Source organism: Saccopteryx leptura, chromosome 3, assembly GCF_036850995.1.
Source record: "Saccopteryx leptura isolate mSacLep1 chromosome 3, mSacLep1_pri_phased_curated, whole genome shotgun sequence".
In the NCBI taxonomy this organism is placed as follows: domain Eukaryota; kingdom Metazoa; phylum Chordata; class Mammalia; order Chiroptera; family Emballonuridae; genus Saccopteryx; species Saccopteryx leptura.
The window spans coordinates 252,023,029-252,036,445 of NC_089505.1; positions in this window are offsets into that span (position 1 = coordinate 252,023,029).

Sequence of the window (13,417 nt, forward strand, 5' to 3'; positions counted from 1 at the left end):
ACTTTCCTGAGACTCCTCTCAAACAGAACAGAGAAAAATGATTGCCATTTTTCTATTTAAATGATGCCTATCATAAGCCCAGCAGTGAATTTAATATTTCAAGAATACAATAAAAAAAGACAACTGACACTGGTTCCCAAGATGGTTTTAACTTTCACTCAGTAGTAATGAATTATCAAATCATATGCCCATGTGTTTGTACATTTATTCATTTATTAAGTACCTTTTACATTCTATACACTATGCTAGATATTAGGTGAGCATTATTAAACAAAGAAAAAAACATGGCTCCTATATTCATGAAATTTATAGTCTAGAGGGAAGACAGAAATTGAATGGATATGTGGAGGATAAAAAGATAGAATAATTGGTAACTAGAAACATATATATTCAAATGGTACAATTGACCCAAAGAAGGCATCTACAAAGGAAGGCTGATTGAACTGAATTCTGAAGAAAGAATATATGAATTATATGGGGGTTAGAGAGCGAGAGTAACATACAAGATGAAAGGAGAGCATGTACAAAGGACCTGTGGCAGAGAAAAAGAACAGCACATTCAAGAAACTGAAAGAAGACTATTGTAGCTGCCATTGCAAAGACCAAGAGGAAGCCTAGTGTCAGAAAAAGCTATAAAGATGAACAAAGAGACAAACCACAAAAGGTCTCCTAGAACATGTATGCAAAGGATTAGGCTCATATGCTAATGTAAATGGGGATCTTTTGGAAGGTTGTAAGCAAAGTAACTGATACAATTAGATTTTTAACCAGGCCAAGAGTGAAAAACTTCCTTAAACCAGGGGTCTCCAAACTTTTTACACAGGAGGTCAGTTCACTGTCCCTCAGACTGTTGGAGGGCTGTCACATACAGTGCTCCTCTCACTGACCACCAATGAAAGAGGCGCCCCTTCCAGAAGTGTGGCGGGGGCCGGATAAATGTCCTCAGGGGACCACATGCGGCCCACGGGCCTTAGTTTGGGGACACCTGCCTTAAACTATCCTTATTCTTTTTAATTATATTTTGTTTTTACTGCTCTAATTGGGTGTTTTTTTCTACCTTCTCTTCCAAATTACTGATTCAGTCCTCTGCTTCATCCAATGTACAGTTTTTTTCCTTACAGAGTATTCTTGATGACAGATATTGTATTCTTCATTGCTGACTGGTTCCTTTTTATAGTTTCTATACCCCTTTTTATGCTGGTCATCTCTTTGTTGAAGTTCTCACTTTGTTCCTTAAGCATCCATGTAGCCATTACTTTGAACTCTATTTCTGATAGGTTACTTATCTCCATTTCAGTTAGCTCTTCTATTCTGTCATTTAGGGCCTGTTTCCTTTTCTTGCTATTTTGGCTGTCTCTTTGTGTTTGTTTCTATGTGTTAAATAGATCTGCTATGACAAACCTTTAACCAGACTCATCAAGAAAAAAGAGAACCCCAATAAATAAAATCAGAGATGAAAGAAAAGTAACAACAGACAACAAAGAAATACAAAGCATTGTAAAATAATATTACGAACAACTATATGCCAACAAATTAGACAATCTGGATAAAATGGATAAATTCCTAGAAACATACAACCTTCCAAAACTGAATCAGGAAGAATCAGAGAATCTGAATAGACCACTTATAGCCACTAAAATTGAAACAATAATCAAAACACTCTAATAAACAAATGCCCTGACACTCATGGCTTCACAAGTGAATTTTACGAGACACTCAAAGAAGAATTAATGCTTATCCTTTTCAAACTACTCCCAAGCTCATTTTACTAGGCCAGAATTATCTTAATTCCAAAATCAGATGAAGACAGTAAAAAGAAAGAAAATGATAGTCCAATATCCCTGATGAACACAGATGCTAAAATTCTCAACAAAATATTAGCAAATTGAACCCAGCAATATGTTCAGAAGGCCATAAACCATGACCAGGCAGGATTTATACCAGAAATGCAAGGTTGGTACACTATCCATAAATTAAGAAATATGATGCCCCACATAAAATAAAGTATAAAAATCACATGATCATATCAATAGATGCAGAAAAAAATCTGATAAAGTCTAGCACCTATTTATGTTAAAAAAAAACAAAAACTCTCAGCAAAGTAGGAGTAGAAGGAACATACCTCTACATAATAAAAACCATATATGACAAACCCACAGCCAACGTCATACTTAGTGGGCAAAAACTAAAAGCATTTCCCTTAACATCAGGAACAAGACAGGGATGTCACCATTTTTATTCACTATAGTACTGGAAGTCCTAGCCACAGCAATCAGAAAAGAAGAATAAATAAAAGGCATCCAAACTGGATAGAAAAAAGTAAAACTGTAATTTTTTTTGCAGATGACATGATAGTGCATATAGAGAACCCTGAACATTTTACCAAAATATACAAGAACTAATAAATAAATTTAGTAAAGTAGCAGGATACAAAATAAATATATAGAAATCAGTTTCACTTTTATATACTAATAATGATCCATCAGAAAGGGAAACCAAGAAAACAATACCATTCACAATTGCTTCAAAAAGTATAAAATACCTAGGAATAAATGTAACCAAGGATGTAAAAGACCTGTATTCAGAAAATTATAAGACAATGAAGAAAGTAATTGAAGAAGATACAAATAATTGGAACCATAGACGGTGTTCATATATAGAAAGTATTAATATCATTTAAATGTTCATATTACCCCAAACATTCTATAGATTCAACACAATTCCAATCAAGATACCAATGCTATATTTCACAGAACCAGAACAAATATTCCAAAAATGTATATGAAACCACAAAAAAAACCAAATAGCCACCTCAATCTTGAGAAAGAAGAACAAAGTTGGAGAAATCATGCTAAGGCCATAGTAACCAAAACAGTATGGTACTGGCATAAAAATACTCATACATATCAATGGAACAGAATAGAGAGCCCAGAAATCAACCCAAGCCTATATGGTCAATTTATATTTGACAAAAGAAGCAAGAACATAGAATGGGGTAAAGACAGGCTATTCAATAAATGGTGCTGGAAAAATTAGACAGATATGTGCAAAAAAAAAAATGAAACTAGACTACCTTCTTACACCATATACAAGAATAAACTCAAAGTGGATTAAAAACTTAAATATTAGACATGAAATTATAAAAATCCTAGAAGAAAACAAAGGCAGGAAAATCTCAGACGTTTCTTGTAGTAATATTTTTTCAGATACATCTCCTTGGGCAAGGAAAAAGAGAGAAAAGATAAACAAGTGGGACTTCACCAAACTAAAAAGTTTTTGCACAGAAAAAGAAGCCAACAAAATGGAAAGATAACCCACTGAATGGGAGAATATATTTGCCAATGATACACCTGATAAGGGCTTAATATCCAAAATGTATAAAGAACTTATAAAACTCAACAATGAAAAAAAAATCAATCTATTTAAAAAAATGGGCAAAGCACCTCAGTTGACACTTTTCTAAAAAGGACATACAGATGGCTTATAGACATATTAAAAGATGCTCATGTCACTAAATCACCAGAGAAATGCAAATTAAAACTACAATGAGATATCACTTCACACCTGTCAGAATGGCTATCATCAATAAATCAACAAACAAGTGATAGTGAGGGTGAGGAGAAAAGGGAACCCTCACGCACTATTGGTGGGAATGCAGATTGGTAAAAACACTGTGGAAAACAGTACGGAGTTACCTCAAAAAATTAGAAATGGAACTGCCTTATGGCCCAGTGAACCCACTCCTGGGGATATATCTTAAGAATCCTGTTACACTAATTTGAAAGAATATATTCTCAGTTATATTCATTGCAGTGTTATTTATAAAAGCTAAAATCTGGGAAAAGCCCAAGTGCCCACCATTAGATGAGTGGATAAAAAAGCTTTGGTGTCTTTACACAATGGAATAGTATGTAGCCATAAAAAAGAAGGAACTCTTCCTTTTGCAATAGCATGGATAAACCAGGAGATGATTATGCTAAGTAAAATAAGTAAGGGAAAAACAAGCTTCAGGTGATTTTACTTATCTGTGGAATCTAATGAACAAACTGAACAAGCAAAATAGAAACCGACTCATACATAAAGAGCAATCTGACAGCTGTTGGGGGGCCATTAGGTGAGGGAGGTGGAAGGAGAGAGCACAGAAGAAAAAAAAAACTCATTGATTGACATGAACAACAGTGTAGTGATTGCCAGGTGCCAGGGAGAGAAAGGAAGGTATAGAAATATATGGGGGGATAAATGCTGATGGATGAAGACTTGACTTGGAGGGGTGGCGAACACAAAATACAGTGTACAGAGATATGTTGTAGAATTAGGCACCTGGAACCTGTATAATAATGTCAACCAGTATAACCCCAATAAAATTCAATTATTAAAAATAAAAAGAATTTACCTCTTCTGCACCCACACACAGCAGAGGTGGAATAATTAAAGCCACTAGAAACTCTGATTCCAGATGTATGGGGGCCAAAGCTCCACCCTCCAATACTACCTTGTCGTTCGTTCCCCCATTCACTTCACTGACTTTTCCAAGACTACCCACTCTCCTTGCTACATGTACAGCACCTACAACACATCCTGAGTCTTAAGAAAGATTAAGCTCTCCTTCAGAAAAGAAAGCCATCAAGTGGGAATTTCTTAAACTATAACCTCCCTACATCTGCGATTCTATATCCATGTTTATCTACTCTAATTATATGCTATTCTATTCTTTGTTCACTATGATCCAGCCGCACTAGTCTTTCTAGTCTTTCTCCTTCTTGCATAAAATAAACCCAGTCCCTTCTCAGGACCTTTGCTTCCCAGCTTTTCTTTGCTAGCAATGTGCCTCCTCTAATCTTTACATACTGGCTCTTCCTTGTAATTCAGATATTTGCTTAAATGGTTTCTCAATGAAGTTTCTTCAAACCAATCCACAAAAAGTAGTCAATCAGGTCCTCTATCAATTTCCCCCAAATCCCTCATATAGCTCTTTAGTAAATATAATCTGACATTTATTTGTGTATCATTCTGTCTGCTACCTTAAACGGAAACTCCAGGAGAGAAGGTTTCTTTTAGTTGTGTTCACTGATTGGTCTCCAGGACCTGTAGCTGTGTTACCCATAAAGCTAATGCTCACTGAGTGCAATTTAAATGAATTAATGAAATAATCACTTGGGGAGTGTGAACATGCATACACTATTAAGGAAGTGTGGCAGATGGCAGGGCAGTGTTGTGTTGAGTAACATTCAAGATGTGTTCTCATGAATCAAAGGTATGGCCGGGTGTTGTTCTCCTGCTTGTTCAGTTGTTTGGGTGCGTGTATGGGATAGACGGAGAGATAGATGATAGATAGATAGATAGATAGATAGATAGATAGATAGATAGATAGATAGTATTAAGTGTGGTTGGAGTTTTGCCAGATGAGTTTCATGGAGTGAGGGAGAAACCAGGGAGCAAGTTCATTACAAAGAAGAGCTTTGAATATGCGATTATGGAATCTGTGCTGGGAAAGAAAGTATTTAGGCCCAGGGAAGGGAATGAAAAGTGAAAAAGTGGCATATGGACAAATAAATTAGGGCTCTAGAGGAGGATGAAAAGTTGAAAGAGTAGAAGGTACTGTTCATAGAACGACAGCTTTCAAAAGAGATGCAATTATTTGGTGGAGGAAGAAAGAAAAAGTCAACCCTATTGCATCATGAGAGTGGAACATCTACAAGCCAATAGCTCTTTATTGGCTACCGCTGACCACATCTTGGCATACTTCCTGTGCATTTTTATGCCCAAAGAATCTTTGTCTCTTGTTATGCTTTAGTGGCATCACCACAAGCTCCTTCTGTTTGTCTAACTTTGGAGCATGCCAGGCCCCACATAGAATGGAAGAAAATAGGAAGGGAAACATGATATCCTATTAAGTATCCAGTAAAATGAAGGTTATCTGTCACCTTCTCCATGAAAGTTCTTCCTGATACCTCTCTGTACTCCCTAATCAGGATTAGAGAATTCTGCTTATATGTTGGAAAGTTCAGAACATTTCTCTATCATGCCCTCATCCATTGCTTCAAAACTTCTGTGTATGGGTCTGTTTTCTCCACTAGACTCTGAGTCAGCTGAGGGCAGGTATTGCCAGATGAGAATCATGTCCCCCTGCACAAAGCCCAGGGCTCAGCATATAGTAGGCAATCATTAACTTTTATTGAATAATAGAATGGAAATACAAGTGCATAAATTATTTCAGGGAACAGCAGACTGGTATAAATGCTATAATAACACATGCTAGGCAGATGCCCAGGGCATCTGGTCTCCTGTGAGGACCAGGAGTCATAATGTTTGCTCCCCACTATACCCCATGGCACTGACCCTGTGTGCCACTAAATGTCAGACAGAGATGAAAGACCTCTCTGAGATGATCAGGACAAACATGCATAAAAAGCCACCTCTAAAAAACTTTGGCTCCTTTGGCAGAGACCATCAACAAACACAGGTATTATTGATGAACTGATATTTGCTCAGTTCCCAAAAGTCCTTGAAGAAAATAAACTCTAGCAAAGTTCAAAGTACAATTCAGCTCAATGGGAGGCAGCCTTATTTGTTTCTCTAGAAATAGGTTTCCTGCTCCTACTTGGAAGTTAGACTTTTAATTGCTAAATCATTACTTCCAGTCATGAGCATTTATTGTGAAAACTAATGAGGTGCCTCCAAAAAAAATATTTTCACAACTTGTTTTTGGACATTCTGAGAAGTTCTTTCTTGGAAGCTACAATTGGGGTCTTTGTGAGACAACTTGCCTCTGCCCAGACCAGGTGTGCTGGCCAGTTGTGTGCTGACAGGACCACTGGCCCCTCCACCAAGGGGGCTCATCTTTCCAGGCCTGTAATGGGTCCTCGGAATGGCAAAGCCAACAGGCAATCCCTTTGCTTAGACAGAGGAAGACTTGTCTCACTGTTCTCAGGGAACTCAGCCTCTGCTACAGCTCCCTGGGAGGAAGACGAGTGGTCCTGTCAAGTAGAGCTGGCCTTCTGAGAGCTTGTCCCCCACTCAAGATGCTTCCCAGATCTCTCTTCCCCACAAGAGTGCCCAAACTTCACTGAGTGATGAAAGCCTGGGCCAAAAGCTAAAACTGGGTGTTCTAATGTTTCTCAACCCACAGGTGGAAATGTTAGCAAAACCTAGGGAACTTTTTAAAAATGTACATGTCTAGACTCCCTCCCAAAGATTCTAATACACCTTCTCATGCTAGTAACCACAGATACAGTGATCCACCCTTATCTGTGGTCTCATTTTCCAAGATTTCAATTACCTGTGGTCAACTTTGGTCCAAAACTAGTAATAGAAAATTCCAGAAATAAATAATTTATAAGTTTTAATTGCACTGTTCCAACTAGAGTGACTAAGTCTCATGCCATCTCACTCTCTCCTTCCCTGGTTATGGGCCATCCCTTTGTCCAGCTTGTCCATGTTGTACACGCTCCCCGCCCATCAGTCACTTAGCAGACATTTAGGTTAGCAACTTGACTGTATTGCAGGGCTTGTGTTCAGGTAACCCTTATTTTGCTCAGTGATGCCTGTGGGGAAGTTGTGTTAGGCTTGCTCGCAGATTTACCAGCTGCAAACACTTTGTTTGATTAGTGTGTGAGCACATGACAGAGGCACATGTGCATAGTCTATATAAGGCTATGGATGCCTCCCCTGGGTGGTGATTCTCCTAGATCACTCTCCTGCCACCATGAGGTGTAGTTTTCCTTACTCCCTTACCCTTACTGCAAATAGATTTTCCTTGGTTTTTTACTCTTTCCTTTCTTTTGTTTATTTGCTCACCTGTCCTTGTGAACCTCCAATAAACAGGTATGGTCCAACCCTTTCCAGTTTCACAGTTCCTCTACCATCTGCCTGAATCCAGTGTGAACCTGCCTGGCCTCAGCCACCAGCATTGCATCTGGCGTAGTGGACAGAGTTTGGAGCAAATGAGTATGGAGCCTCCAACAACCTCAAAGGTGGGGTAGAGGAGTGGTTGCTATTCTCCAGCTTATGGTTTCCCATGGCTGTCCTTTTGGGGGCCATAGGCTGGCTGTTTTTTTACAGCCCTGCAAGAGAAAACTGAGAGCTCTGTGTGAGAGGCAGCCCAAAAGCTGAGAGCTCTGTGTGACAGGTAGGTCAAAAGCTCCAGGGTGAGCCGTGGAGTGAGTGACAACAATGGCACAAGCTGGAGTGGTCACTGGAAAAAGAGCTGCAGATATGAGAACTGCAAGTCAGACTGCAGGCAGAGAACCAGTGATGGTGTGAACTGGAGCCAGCACTGGAGAGGAAGGCTGAACAGGTCTGAGAGTTGCATTGTGAGGTGTAGGCTGAATACCAAAGGCACCTGGAACTGGAGCAGTCTCTGGAGAAGGAATTGTGGGTTCACAAGTTGCAGTTTATCCTGGAAGCTGAATGTTGGCAGCAACAGCTGTTGGAGAAACAACTGCAGGTTCAGGAGCCCAAGAGTCAGCTTCAGGCTGAGAGCCCGCAGCCGCAGGAGCCAAAGCAGGTGCTGAGGATGGAGCTGCATTCTTGCCAGCAGAGCGGCTCTGAGTTGGCAGGAGCAGACTTTTCCAACTCCCTTTTTCTGAAGGGGAGGCTCAGGCTGCAACAGCCATCCGCAGACTCAGAGCCTAGCTGGTGGTCACCAAGAAGATAAAATCCCAGCAGCAAAGAGTCCCTCAGGGGCAACCAAAGCCTTCTCCCCAGGTAGTAGAGCACTCTGTGGTCTGGCCCTACACCCAGGCAGTGCTGATGGAGTTGGGGCACAATTCAGGCAGGAACCCATGGAGCCGCTGGCACCTGGATACTGAGGTTGTGGGACATAGGGATGGATGGCATCATGCTCTCCAGAACAGAGATGGAGAAATTGGCCGCCATTACCACACACTTCTCCTTGAGGCAATATCTTCAGAACTGCCATAACAACCCAGAAAACCATACCCTATTAGAATGGGTGATGGCTGCCATTCTTACAGTCTGGCAGAATGCTGGGGACTTGCTGGGGGCAGTGAGTCAGTCACAATGCTATAGTGAGTTAGTAAAGGTCCTTTGGGAACTAGGTATGAAGAATACTGTTTTCCATCTGGGGTGCCGTGGACCAGACGAGGAAGTGTTTACAGCGGGATGCGGGATCTTATCCTCTGCAGTGCCCCATCAACCCTTTTTGGGTCACTAGTGGCTATCTATCCTGGACCCTTATGTGGGACAGACTATCACCATGGTTATACAGATGGTGGCAGACTTGGGGGAGCAGGAGGTAGCACAGAATCACAAAGCTGTGAGGGCTGCTGCCCGTGCTGCCCCTCTGACTAGCAGGAGGAATGGGCCTGTGAAAGTCACCCGAACACAGATGTGGGTACATTTGATTGTGGCTGGGGCAGAGAGAGAGAAATTGGATGGCAAGCCTTATAAGGTTCTTTTGGAGCTTTGGTAGCAGCTTAAACCAAGACAGAGATTCCAGCCCCTGAGATGAACAGCCCAAGCAACTACCAATAAAACAGTTGGTGCGCAGGCAGCATAGTTATAAGATTACCATATTTTCCCATGTATAAAACACCCCTTTCTGAAAAATTTGGGGTCTAAAATCTGGGTGCATCTTGTACAGTGGTTGTAGATTGGTTTTACTTGCATTTTCCGCTTTTTCTCGCAGATGAGAAGTTGTATGAATTTTATGATAAATAAATCTTGAGTTCAATAACTTTATGTAATACATTTTTATTCAAATTTCAGGCCCCAAAATTAAGGTGCATCTTATACATGGGCTCGTCTTATACATGGGGAAATATGGTATATGATGGAGATCGCTAAAGGAGAGGAGGACCCCCAAAACCCACTGTTGTAGTTTGAATAGGGGGAAAGCCGAGGGACCCACCCAACAGGGATGGGCAGGGACCAGAGGCCACATGTGGAACTGGCTATCCACCAGTCCCCTTCTAATGTGCAATGGGTATTGGCCTTGGTGGATACAGGTGCAGAATGCTCCCTTCTTTATGAGAATCCAGAATGGTTTACTGGGACCCCAATGGCAATTGATGGGTATAGGGGCCAAACTGTTCAAGTGAAACTAATAACTATTCCATTGGGGATAGAAAGACTGCCTCCTAAGCCATATAAGGTAAATGTATCCCCTATTCCTGAAATTATTTTGGGGTAGATGTCTTACAAGAACTGTAGTTGGAAACTATAGCTGGGGAGTTCCACCTGGGAGTCCAGGATATGAAGGCAATGTTGTGGGGACAAGCAGCACATTCCCCCTTGCAATTACCCATTCCTTGATGTGTGACTAGCATGAAGCAGTACTGTCTGCCAGGCGGCTATGAAGAAATCACTGGGACAGTCCTCAAATTAGAAAAGGTGGGGATTATCTATCCAGCCAGCACACAGCCCTTACAACTTTCCAGTGTGGCCTGTGTGCAAACCAGACATAACCTGGCAAATGACAGTGGATTACAGGGAACTAAATAAAGTTGTTCCCCCTTTGCATGCTGCTGTTCCCTCGATAGCTAACCTGGTGGATTGGCTAAGCCATGAGTTGGGGACATACCACTTTGTGGCAGATTTGGCTAACGCTTTTTCCTCTATTGATATAGCTGCAGAGAACAAGACCAATTTGCCTTCATTTGGGAAGGGTGGCAATGGATCTTTACAGTGTCACCACAGGGCTATTTGCATAGCACCACCTTGTGTCATGGGCTGGTGGCTGCTGACCTGGCTAAATGGAAAAAACCAGAGGCAGTTCATATGTATCATATTGATGACATTAGCTAACTAGTGACTTTTCCATAATTGGAGCAAGCAGTCCCTACCCTGCTATCCCATATGAAAGTGTGTGGCTGGGCGGTCAGTGAGGGTAAATTACAAGGACCTGGGTTATCTGTTAAGTTCTTGGGAGTTGTCAGGTCGGGTAAGACAAAAGTTATCCCTGATGCAGTTATAGATAAGATCTAAGCATACCCCGTATGGTAAAGCAGTTACAGGAATTCCTAGGTCTGTCGGGGTATTGGCGAATATTCATACCCGATTTAGCTCAGTTACTGCATCCTTTATATCACCTTATTCAGAAGAGGGTTTGCTGGGATTGGACTGAGCAGGCACAAGGTACATTTGCAGCAGCTAAGATAGCTGCCAAGGTGGCACAGCCTTGAATCTATTTGATCCTGCCAGGCCCTGTGAGCTTGATGTCCATATAACCCCTGAGGGGTTTGGATGGGCCTTGTGGCAACGGACAGAGTGCCTACAGCAACCTATTGGGTTCTGGTCTCAATTGTGGAAAGGCGCTGAAGTCCATTGCTCATTAGTGGAAAAACAGTTGGCAGCTGTGTATACTGCCCTCCTGGCCACTGAGAGTATTACGACCAGTTATGGTCAAGACCACATACCCTATTGCAGAACGGGTGAGAGATTGGGCAACCAAACCTTGTAGTGGTACAGCCCAAACCTCTATCCTGTCCAAGTGGGGTGCATACTTGCAACAACACTGTGCTCCTAGCACCAGCCCATTGAAAGAAGAACTGCAGGAAGTCTTGGGTTCAGTCACCTATGTGACCTTAGAATCAGGTGCACCCAGGGCTCAGGAGGCAGAGTCTAAGTCAGTCCCTACCAGGAGGGGCAAATGTCCATCCCTGAGGATGCCTGGTATACTGATGGTTCTAGCAGGGGCCAACCAGCCAAGTGGATGGCCATAGCATTCTATCCAGCCACTGAGACTATTTGGATAAACACAGGAACAGGCCAAAGCAGCCAATGGGTGGAATTAAGAGACATATGACTAGTTGCCTATAATGAACCTTCACCTCTGGTGATTTGCACCAACAGCTGAGCTGTCTATCATGGAATGAATGACCCTTTGGATTGCTACTTGGCACATTAACCAGTGGATGATAATGCACCGTCCGCTATGGGGTCAGGCCATGTGGCAGGACTTATGAGAAATAGGACATCAGAAGCAGGTGACAGTATACCATGTCACAGAGCATGCCCCTCTAGCCCATCCTGGAAATGATGAGACACTTTGGCGAGGCTCCAATGATTGGAGATTGTGCAGGCAGGTGATGTGGCACAGTGGCTCCACTGCATCTGCTCCATGTGGGACAGAAAATTATGTGGGCTACAGTTAAGGCATGGAACTTGCCTGTGTCCAGAGGCAGATTTAACAGGGGGCTGTTTACCCTTCTGTAACCTAGATCAAAGGGCAGTCATACAGCCTCTGGACCACCTGAGTGCTGCATACAGGCAGCCTCTGGTCCTTGAAAGTGACAATGGGAACCATTTCATGGGTTCTATGGTGAGGCAATGGGCTCAAGATGTAGGGGTGGACTGGAAGTACCATGTCCCCTACCATCCACAGGCTGCTGGTATCATTGAGCAGTATAATGGACTCTTAAAGCAGAGACTGTGACAGGAGGGGGCACTGGCTCCCTTACTGGATGGACACACCACCTGCTGACAGTACTCCGGATTTTGAATGACAGACCTTGACGGGGCCTGGGGGGGAGGTGGGGGGAAGCCCTCCTACACTGGGCAGCTGCTCCCAACAGTAGCAGTTATGCACCAAGGACACTTTGTTCAAGCCAGACTTTGGACAGCAAAGTCTGTCCAAATGTGCTCCTGCCTGCCCCAACAGCCCTCCTCTAAGGCCAATGGCTTCAATGGACATGGCTCTGGACTATACAGGCCCCCACCCACGATGAGTGGCCTTGTTAGCACTGTGGGGTACGGGGCTAGAGATGGACCTCCAGTTAACTCCCTGGGCATCCAGCACCTGGCCACCTAAGGTAGAAGTGTATTATTGCTTGAGCGCTCAGGGAGACAGCATTATGAAGGGCTCCTTTGTAATTTCTTTATGGCCCATAACGAGTTCCCCCATTTTGCTGCACATCGAACCAGCAGATCCTGGTGTGAAGGCCAATAAGATTTGGTACGCCCGCCTGGGGCGGCCTCTGGTATCAGCTACTGTGCTGTCTGCAGACAGAACTCTGGCCTGTATTCTGCCAGAAGGAAAAGATTTGCCTCTCTTGGTGCTGCTGACCACTCTATCATTTCGCCCATAGCTGTGTTTGTAATTCTGTTGCAGTAGTCTGTACTGTTTTGGTTTTTGTAATGTACCTCACTCCTCGCACAGGAACCATTGTGGAAGAAACCAGTGCCAGTCGCATATAGACTGTGAGGCAAGTAACCCTAAAGGGGTGGAATGTGGGACAGCTGTGTTAGGCTTGCTCATGGGTTTACCAGCTGCAAGCGCTTTACTTGATTAGTGAGTGAGCACATTGCAGAGGCACGTGCACATGGCCTATATAAGGCTATGGCTGCTTTCCCTGAGCGACAATTCTCCCAGATCGCTCTCCCGCCATGCCACCGTGAGGTGTGGTTTTCCTTGCTCCCTTGCACTTACTGCTAATAGCAGATTTTCCTTGCTTAC